Source organism: Poecilia reticulata, linkage group LG7 (genome assembly GCF_000633615.1).
Source record: "Poecilia reticulata strain Guanapo linkage group LG7, Guppy_female_1.0+MT, whole genome shotgun sequence".
In the NCBI taxonomy this organism is placed as follows: Eukaryota; Metazoa; Chordata; class Actinopteri; order Cyprinodontiformes; family Poeciliidae; genus Poecilia; species Poecilia reticulata.
In genome coordinates, this window is record NC_024337.1 from 12,386,250 (window position 1) to 12,395,863 (window position 9,614).

Consider the following 9,614-nt stretch of genomic DNA (forward strand, 5'->3'; position numbering starts at 1 on the left):
TATATATATATATATATATATATATATACACATATCTCTGCTAAGGTCATATATTTAAAAGAAACCGTGATCTTGCGTCTGCAGCTACCATTTCATAAAATGAAAAAAAGTCTTCAGAATTTTATGAGTAATCAAATTATCAAATGTTCAAATGGAGCAAATTACATTTTTACGCGCAACATTCGCTGACTAAATTAAACCAAACGCTTTATAAAACTATGCTTGGCAAATACGTGTCCATAAGCGGTTCAACATCAAATCGTTGCTCAACTCAAAAATGTCACTATGGAGGTAAAGATGATGCTAGTCTTTGTCACGCCCTTACAGATAGGGGGTTTTGCGGTTTTGCACGCGCCCTGCCCCATGGGGCCCCCAAATAACTGCCATCTTCTCCTGCTTGGGAACTGGTCCTTTCACATAAGACCAAAAAAAAAAAAACGTGGAAGAGGGGGATCGGTTGGAACCTTTTTTGTCTTGGTTTCAGCGTCGGTATCCATCTGCGCAAGCCTGGAGCGAAGTGATCCTTTGTTGAAGTTCGGACGGAAAACATGTGGAATCAGTTAATCGGGAAATATGGAGAGAGAGAAAGAGAGAAAAAGAGAAAGAGAGAGAGAGAGCGCGAGAGAAGGAGAGAGTTTCTTTTAGAACTAATTTAATCCAATGTGTATTTTTCTTTTAGCTTTTAATGATGAAAATAAGTAGCTCAAAAACACTGTTGGTCAGACTTTATTATCACAAATGAAACATTAATTATTACATCAAATATTAGGCCTACTCCATTTTCAGGATTGGACCAATAATGCATCAAAAAATGTTCAAAGAAACAGTAGTATACTCGGTAACAGAACATTCAAAGCTCTGTTCTTCAGTTTGGTACATTTAAATTGTTCAGCATGAGACGGACACGAGCCGCGGCGCCCTATAGATCAGCTTCACTGAGGCGTGACGACCACAAGAGTCTGTGGGCTCCGTGATGATGCGGACGGTCTCTCAGCAGAGCCACGCAGAAGCTTCCAGACTTTTAGTTTTGAACCTGTAAAACGTCTGGCTTCCCACGCCAAAATCTACGCCGCCACCACCACCGCCATCCACATGGCACTGAAGCGTCTGGGAAACATTTGCATCTGAATTTAGCGCAGGACTGAAAAGTTGGATAAGGGATGGAAAGTAGAAATATAACTTTCAGCGTGTACTCGCTGAAAAAATAGTAAGAAGGACTGCCACAGTTATGATGATGGAATAAGATAAGATAATGTAAATAATGACATATAATATATAAAGGAGTATGTGAGTAATATAATGGAGTCTGCAAAAGGTTACAAATAAATGTGACGTTTGGTCATGTCGATCGAATTAACAGGAAAGCCTTACTTTTGCCTAAAAAAATACTCAAGGAAAAGCAACCAGGAGGGGATTTTTGTCAATATGAATTTATCTTAATACAAACAACTGTTCAAAGTATTTTAAATTATAGTCAAATTATGAGTTTGTGTTTTGTCAAACATACAGCTTTGTTACATGTTTCTTAATTTGTTTAAGAAAAAACTCAGAGAAGAGTGGAGTACATTTGCATTCGGAAACTATAAATTGGACTGGACTCAAATTTGATAAGAGGAACTTCAACATGGAGAGTATTTTCTCCAATGTTTTTGTTTCTTTTGTTTTGGTGACCATCGGTGCTACAATTTTAAAGTCTGTCCATCCATCCATCCATCCATCCATCCATCCATCCATCCATCCATCCATCCATCCATCCATCCATCCATCCATCCATCCATCCATCCATCCATCCNCATTTTCTGCCGCTTATCCAGAGTCGGGTCACAGGGGCAGCAGCTTCAGAAGGGAGGTCCAGACTTCCCTCTCCCCAGCCACTTCTTCCAGCTCCTCCGGAGGAACCCCAAGGCGTTCCCAGGCCAGCCAAGAGACATAGTCCCTCCAGCGTGTTCCCCGAGGCCTCCTCCCGGTGGGACGTGCCCGAAACACCTCACCAGGGAGGCGTCCAGGAGGCATCCTTACCAGATGCCGGAGCCACCTCAACTGGCTCCTCTCGAGCCAGTTGAGGTGGCTACAGATTCTCAATTGCATTTAAGTGTGAGCTTTGACTAGGCCATTGAAGTCTTTTGCAGATTCCCTGTTCTTGCTAAGAAAACAAACCCCTCAGCATTATACTGCCACCACTATGGTTATTTTGGAGATACTGTTGTTAGTGTAGAGTTGTTTCATGTTCTCTCCTTCACAATTGCCATTGTGGACGTTGGAGAAAAAAAAATGTAAATTTTAGCATCATCCTCCCAGATCAACATCTTCCATTGACATATGGGCCAGTTCTTGGAAGCCTCGGTTCTACACTTTTTTCAGATGTGTATTCAATACACCTCAATTAAATACTAAGATCATTGTGTTTTCCTCCCAAACAAAGTGTTGTGCTCATAGGGTGTGACCAGAATGCCTGACAAATTGCATGAGACTTCTTTGATTTTCTTTTTACAACAATGATTTCCTTCATAAAGCCCAGATTTGTGGGACCCTGCAGCTCCTCCAGAGGTCCACAGAAATCCATTGAGATCCATTGGTCTTTTGGTTGTCAGCTCATGTGGTGACAGAAGATACATGTACATTTGTATCTTTCCTTTGTGACATTTTTTTTCCCCATTTCAGGCGATGAACTGAACAGTCCACGGTGTCTTGTGTTCTTCAAGATGTTCTTTTCACTAGTTTTCTTTTAAAAAAAAAAGAAAAAAAAGATAGCCTTTAGCTTCAATAGTAACAGAAAGCGAAAAATAAAAGAGCATGCTCCCGACCCCACTAAGGGATAAGGGTGTAAGAAAATGGATGGATGGATAAAAGAACGTGGGTGTTGAGGGAGTAAAAGGCATTAACAGATACAAGCATTTTTTTTGGAAGGGGTTGTAAATTAAATAGATTATTATATCGATTGAAACGATTATGCAAATTAGGGTTTTGCTTTTTTTAGACCAGTGATGAGATTATCTTGATCTTCGTGTGATGCAAACCGAACATGTCCGAAAACTTGTTCTTGGGCCTCATACGCTTGAACCAGCGTCAATTTCATAATGCTTCTGTCACCACAAGGACGGAAATTAAGAGTTTTTCTGTTAGTTGTCTGTTAGTTAAAACTCCTTTTAAAACATCTGTTTTCAGTTGCTTTTGATCACTTGTGAGTTGATATGGTTTTATATCGTCAGTGTTCTATTTTTGAGTCTGTTAAATGTCTGTTTTTTTTGTTTTTTTATTTATTTGGTTTTCTTTTTTATGTACAGCATCTAGACAAATTGTTTTAAATGTGCTTTATAAATTTGGATTTTAAAATAGATGGACGTGGTTGCTATTTATAGTAAACTGTCGAAAAATAAATCTAATGGTAGTGCGTCAAGTATTTTTTTAGTTATTCCAGACATATCTCATACAAATAAAGATCTATGAATTGCGTGCAATGAAAGTAAAAACTTTTCGCCTGTATAGCAGGTTATGTTTTTATGACCAAATTCTGTCACACAAGCATTCAGATTGTATAGGAGAATATTTCCTTATCCAATTTACACACAAAGCAAAAAAAATACAGGATGGAGTTTATTTGGAACATTTGCGTCCAAACTAATTTCCCGACGCTTTGTCACCCATCGGACCTTTTGTCCTCGTTCCAATTTCAAAAGATGAAGCCGTCTGCAGCGCAAAGCGTCTTCCTTGAGCGTCGTTTCCATGTGTACAGGCGAAGAACTTTTTTTTGCGCAGTATTCGATGGCTCAGACAGGATTTGTATGGCCAACGAAGCCTCGCCAAGCCAAAAGCCAAGCTCCAAGCTCACATCTGGTCACGCACATTTGTTATGTCTTTTTGTTTTTCTCCTCAAAGTCTACGAAGGTAAACTCACAGCGTCGCATGGGCCTCTCCACCAATAGCTGCTGCTTCCATCCCCGACATCCTTACTCATGCGCCTCAGAGCGCGCTGCAGACGCCATCAGTCACTCCGCTGATGCTGTTACGCGCAAGGTGCGCGAAAACGGTGTTCCAAACCTGAAATTCTTGATTGTGCGTCTTCATGTTTTTGTTAAATTATGTCTCATATTACGGGGTAAGCGCAGTCCGGTGCGGTGAAGAACGGTTTCTTGGAGGTTTTCAACATTAAAGTCCTAATTGAGGGGGAAATATGAGGGACACGAGGACAGCACGAGTCAGGGTGGACAAAGGCAGCAGATGGCTTTTTCCCTCTCCGCTACATTATTTTTTTAAGTCACAGAGACACAGAGGCTGTTAAGAGCTGTCCGAGGGGAAATCAACGGGAGCATGCGTTAAAAAAAGAAAAGCGACGTAAAAAATAAAAAATAAATTAAAAAATACGGGTATTTTTGAAATCTTAAACCTTTAGATGAGAACCACTAAAATGAAAGCAACATTGTTAATTTCACTTCAATGTGTAAAATTCAATTATGCAACATTAAGAGTTCTACGATTTTTTTGTTATGATTGTTATCATAGCTGAAGCACAATGGATCCACCGGCCAGATTTGAAACAAACAGCAAAAGAAAAATGACACAGTTTATTTATTTTAATTTTCCAATCAAACAATAAACTTGATTATGTGTTTCTGCTTGAAGGCGCAGCCCGGCAGTGGGCGTGGTTTGCAACGGAGTCTCCGCCCACAACGAGCAGCGTCCCTGTCACTGAGTCCCAAAAACTCGTGGTGTCCAAAGGGCGCTGAATGCAACTGCGACCTGCAGGACACGGACAGCTGAGCAGCGCCGGCGCCACGTCTGGTGAGTGTTTTTATATATGTGTCGCTTAAATGCAATATTCCATTTAATCGCCTTCAAACTTTGAGTCATCACATTGCTGTTGACTTGAGATGTCTTAATTCTGCATAATTAAAACATGTGTAATATAAGGTAATTTAAGTTTTGATGAATGTCTTTTTTTTTAATACTGATGTTGGGTTTTTATATATTAACATCGATCATGACATGTTGAACAACACATGTAAGCTGCAGCCTGCCCAACTTAATTTTACATGCAAATATTAGCACAATAATTCAATCTCTGATTCTGATTCAACAATTATTTCACTTCTTTACTTATTACAGAGACTCTTGTCTCGGGGGTTTTCAATGATTATTTACTATATTTCCATATTTTCCGACATTTACAAATGTACACGTTTTTTTCTGACGTTAACAAATCGGTTCGGTGTTGTTTCTAATTTTAACTGCATAACGTCGGTTTATAATAACCACTTGCCCCTGTTTCTGTCCGCCCGCTCTTAATGAGTCTGTCTGGGTGTGAGAAAGTCTGACCATAGTTATTCTCACTGCAGCTCACGGATGACCGAGTCGCTGTCTGAGAAGCATCGTTTCTGAAGGGTGAGTTCAAGGACACAAAAGAGGTCTATGTGTTAGACATATAAATGTCCTGAGATCTATAAAAAAAAGTTTGCTCAATGCTGCAGATTTTAACTCACTGGGATCTGCAACAAAATATCACATTTTTACTTATTAAGTTTATTACAACATGTTTGCGAACGTTTAAGAAAAGAGAACATCTAACTGTTTAATTGATATCAAAAACTTATACGTCACAGCTGTTACAATACCTTTTTTATTAATTTCATTTTAAAAAAGCAACTAAGGTCAGATGTGACGGAGCTTTGAGTGTAGATGAAAACTCATAAATCTAGTTCAATATGGCTCCAATTGAACAAACGTCCTTACGCCGCTTATAAGACAAACAGGCTCCAAAACATGTTAAATAATCAGAAATATGTAACGAAAAGAAACTGTTATAAAAGCACAGTCCAAGGAAGGAATGAAGGAAGGAATGATCTTGAAATGTATGTATGAATAAAGAATATTTTTCTTTTGTGTGTTTCTTTATTTCTGCTCAATAAAACTTGTCTTGTGTGGCGTGCTTTCTTTTTTTTGTGCAATACATGGGATTTATGTTGTGATGGAGTGTTTGTTAGAATAAATGGACGGAAACTAAAAAGCTGTAAATTTCCGTCTGCGAGAATTCCGCAGCTTCATGGAGGGTTAGGTTTTTAAAGCAAATGAAATGCAATTATACTTAAATGTTGGCCTCACGGTTACACGTATTGCATACTCTCCAAAACAAACTTAGATGTTGTCGTAGCTCGTATCACTTTCTTCAATCGCAATATATTTACATGGACTGTACATCATGAACCCAAAACAATGCATGTTGCAAATAAAATCATTACAACCTATTGCTCCGACGCTGATCGACGGCTGCACGCACGCGTCCCAGTTCAGCCACGCAAAAGCAATTACTGCGTGGCACGCGCCTACCAGCTGAGGTTCGGGTCACGGCGCGAGGAGCTGATCTGCAGCAACTCGGGAGATTTACTGTCAGACTTTCAAACTATTTTATAACTAGGAGTATTTGAGCGCACTTAAATAAAATTAAAATGAAATAAAAATAAATTAGGCAGTAGAAGTTAGTTTATATACTAATGAAAGGTCTCAGGTCTACGTTAAATGCTGAAATAGTAAAGATTTCACTAATTTTGTATGTATTGGCTGAATGTAAGTCGGTTTTCAAAGACTTTACACCGCAATCGAAAACCACATGGGTCGTTGAAGAGACTTGATCTTGAGCTGAGAGCGTCCTGATTTGAATGTTCCCGCGCAGCAGCAGATGCGAACATACAATAGACGTGGGCCCCACGCCTGAAGAAACGAGTCCAATTTGAATAACAGTCGCACGTTTGACGCGTGCGAGAAATATCCCAGCTTTCCCAGGCTCGTGGTGGCCGGGGGGGAAAAAACCGTTGACAACCCCCCCTCACCCACCCTCCACCTTTATTTTCCAGTTCAATAGGGATTTAGCTCTTGACTGGTTCAAAGTTTGTGGGAAGCTCTTTGAGGGCCGCTGGGAAACGACTCTTAAACTCTATGTTACAGCAGCCATCAGATGCTGCAGCTGCACCGCATACAGCTTAATGCTTGAGTCAATATTATTCTGTTTTTGGAGACAGGCTCGGACTGTCAGACATACAATGTGCTGACAGTCAGAGCCTGTCAGCACATTGTATGCTGACAGGCATACAATGTGCAACAACAACAACAAAAAATAATTTGTGAGCTTGGTGGAGGATTCCAGTCTTTACTTTAAAATCAATTGTTTGAGATTTATAGAGAGAGAAATCATGTTTTTGGGTAAAGATACATGATAATAGAATATGATAACACTTTTTTAGTTCCTAAGTGGACACATATTCAGTACAGAGCAACAAAACAGACGGGAATCTATAAAAACTCACAGTTACATTAAAACAAACACAGAAAAAGTAATAACAACATGAGGAAAACTGAATAAATCCCAGCATCCATATCAGCACAAAATGTTGGTGCAAATAGTGTCTTTTATTTCTGGTAAAAATAAAAAATAAATAAATAAAATTAATACAGAAACCTAATGCAAGGAATAGAAGTTGTATGAAAAGTTAGTTTTTATTTGATATGTTGGGAGCAGTGCTGCACTGACATCAGAACCAACATGTTATAATATTGCTGTTATTAAATATTCGGATGGTGCTAATGCGGCCTGTTTCATTCTGTGCTACTGGTGCCTCCCTTAAAGCCTGTTAGAGGTCCATTATTGTCCACTTCCTCTGGGGAATTGTAACTACCAGACCTCTCGTGGGAATTTCCCTCCTCCCCTTCCTTCACCATTGGCGCGCGGTGTCTGTGACAGTTGGAGCTGCGCAACAGATGGGATAAGGAGGCACGCGCCAGGCACGAGCCTGTCCAAAACCCCGCCACCACCCTCCCCTCCGACTCCCTTCACGACCACAGGGAAAGCAGCCGCATCCCACAGAAGCAATTTGAGCGGAAAAAAAAAATCACTCAGACTAATCTGACTGATTTTAGATAGTAGGGAGATGTTGTTTTTGGTTCCCGTTGGTTCAAATATTGACAACAATTTATCGATAATCAGCGAAAAGAGGCAAATAATAATATATGTGTGTTTTGCAAAATGGGTCTAATTTTGCACACGTATTTCACTTTTTAATAGAAAGTCTCAACTCATTGACGTCACGTGCGCAAATTGCCTTTAATCTAATTAAAAGAAAATGCGTGTAAACCTAGATATTTTACAGGTTTTCAAAGAAAGTCGGAATCTCGAATCGAAAATCACTTGCATGGTTTCATAAATTAACGCAAATAGCAAAAAAAAAATTGTTATAGTAAATTGCTATATAAGAGATTAGTTGTATAAACGCATAAAACACGGATGTGTTGTTACATCCGTGTTTCATCAACTTCTATCAGTTGGATTCTCATCCGCTTGTGGGCAGCAGACATTTTTCACAGTTACTTTTTACAACACAGAAGCTAAAAAGTTGAGAAACACCGTGGAGAGGTCACATCTATTGTCCTTTTCTAAGTTTCCTCATATGCGAGGCATGCGTGAAACAGTTGATAGGAATTAATAGAAGTTAAAATGATGACTTGAGCCTCAAACACCTTTACAGGTGGAGACTACAGGTGCGTGTCAGATTACGAAGCTCTCCTGCCACCATTTGGTGAGGAAAAGTACTACAGTTATAATTACTGCAGTTACAGCACAGAGCTCAAACTTGGGCACATGCTAGTGTGTCCCAAGTTTGGTTCATAAAAATAAATGCATGTTTATGTGGTACATATTTTAAAGCAACATTACTATAAAAACATTACGGAATATTTAACGTGAAACTTGGTTGCTGTAACTGCAAACAGATGGAATTTAAATGCCCTAAATCAATTACCAACCTCTGCAATGTATAGTTTTGCTTTGCTTACAATGACTTACAAATATTTTAATAAAGTGAAGCCTAATTAAATGTTAGGCTTCCTCTCTATCCCCTTTGGCCTTATAATGTTAAGTATTGACTGATAAATTAAACACTAAGCCATGTGGTGCACATCACTGACATCTATTTATTTACTTTGACAAAAACAGAATTCAAATGAGATCATTTGGCTGGTAAAGGTTAAATAATAAATGTACTTTTGTCACCTTAGTAAAAAGTCCATGTAGAACGCATCCTTTTTGTCACTAGTTCATTTTGCAATGTAAGAATTTTTCATTGTTTCACAGTTACATAATTGCATTTGTAACAGTTTATTGCATCTGAACCCATCTACAGTCTGGTGATGTTCACAGTTAAACTATAATACTTTTGATATTCCAATATTGGTTACACACCATGTTATTTTAAATCCTGGGAAAATTGTAAGGTACTATAATTCAAATCACATTAATACCCACTAACTGAAAACAATGGAATAACACATATATGCAAGTTAAATACTGTTAATGAAAATTTTATATTTCTTAGTCCAGGTCAAATCAGTAAGATATAGTGCATATCAGCAGGTATCCTGAAGTGGCCTAAARTAGCTGATGGAAATATCTTACAAATTATAAAGTTGTAAAAAATACAGAAAACTGAATTTGGTTAAACTATTTTATGTGAAAATATTACRGCAATCAAAATGAAGTAGTGATCTGGAACAGAAAGACAGCAGCATTGTTAAGCTAAAAATAAATCCATGTAACTTTTTAATATTTCAGGGAGTTGATTGCTTTTATGTGT

General features: G+C 38.7%; 1 long non-coding RNA gene across 1 annotated transcript in view; it reads left to right on the top strand.

Moving 5' to 3' along the window:
* The first annotated feature begins 4,725 nt into the window (after positions 1-4,725).
* The window catches only part of LOC103467273 (uncharacterized), a 6,464-nt gene continuing 1,575 nt past the window's right edge, over positions 4,726-9,614 (top strand). The window contains exons 1-2 of the long non-coding RNA XR_534055.2: positions 4,726-4,779; positions 5,334-5,379. This is a non-coding gene — a long non-coding RNA (uncharacterized LOC103467273). The remainder of the gene's footprint in view (positions 4,780-5,333; positions 5,380-9,614) is intronic.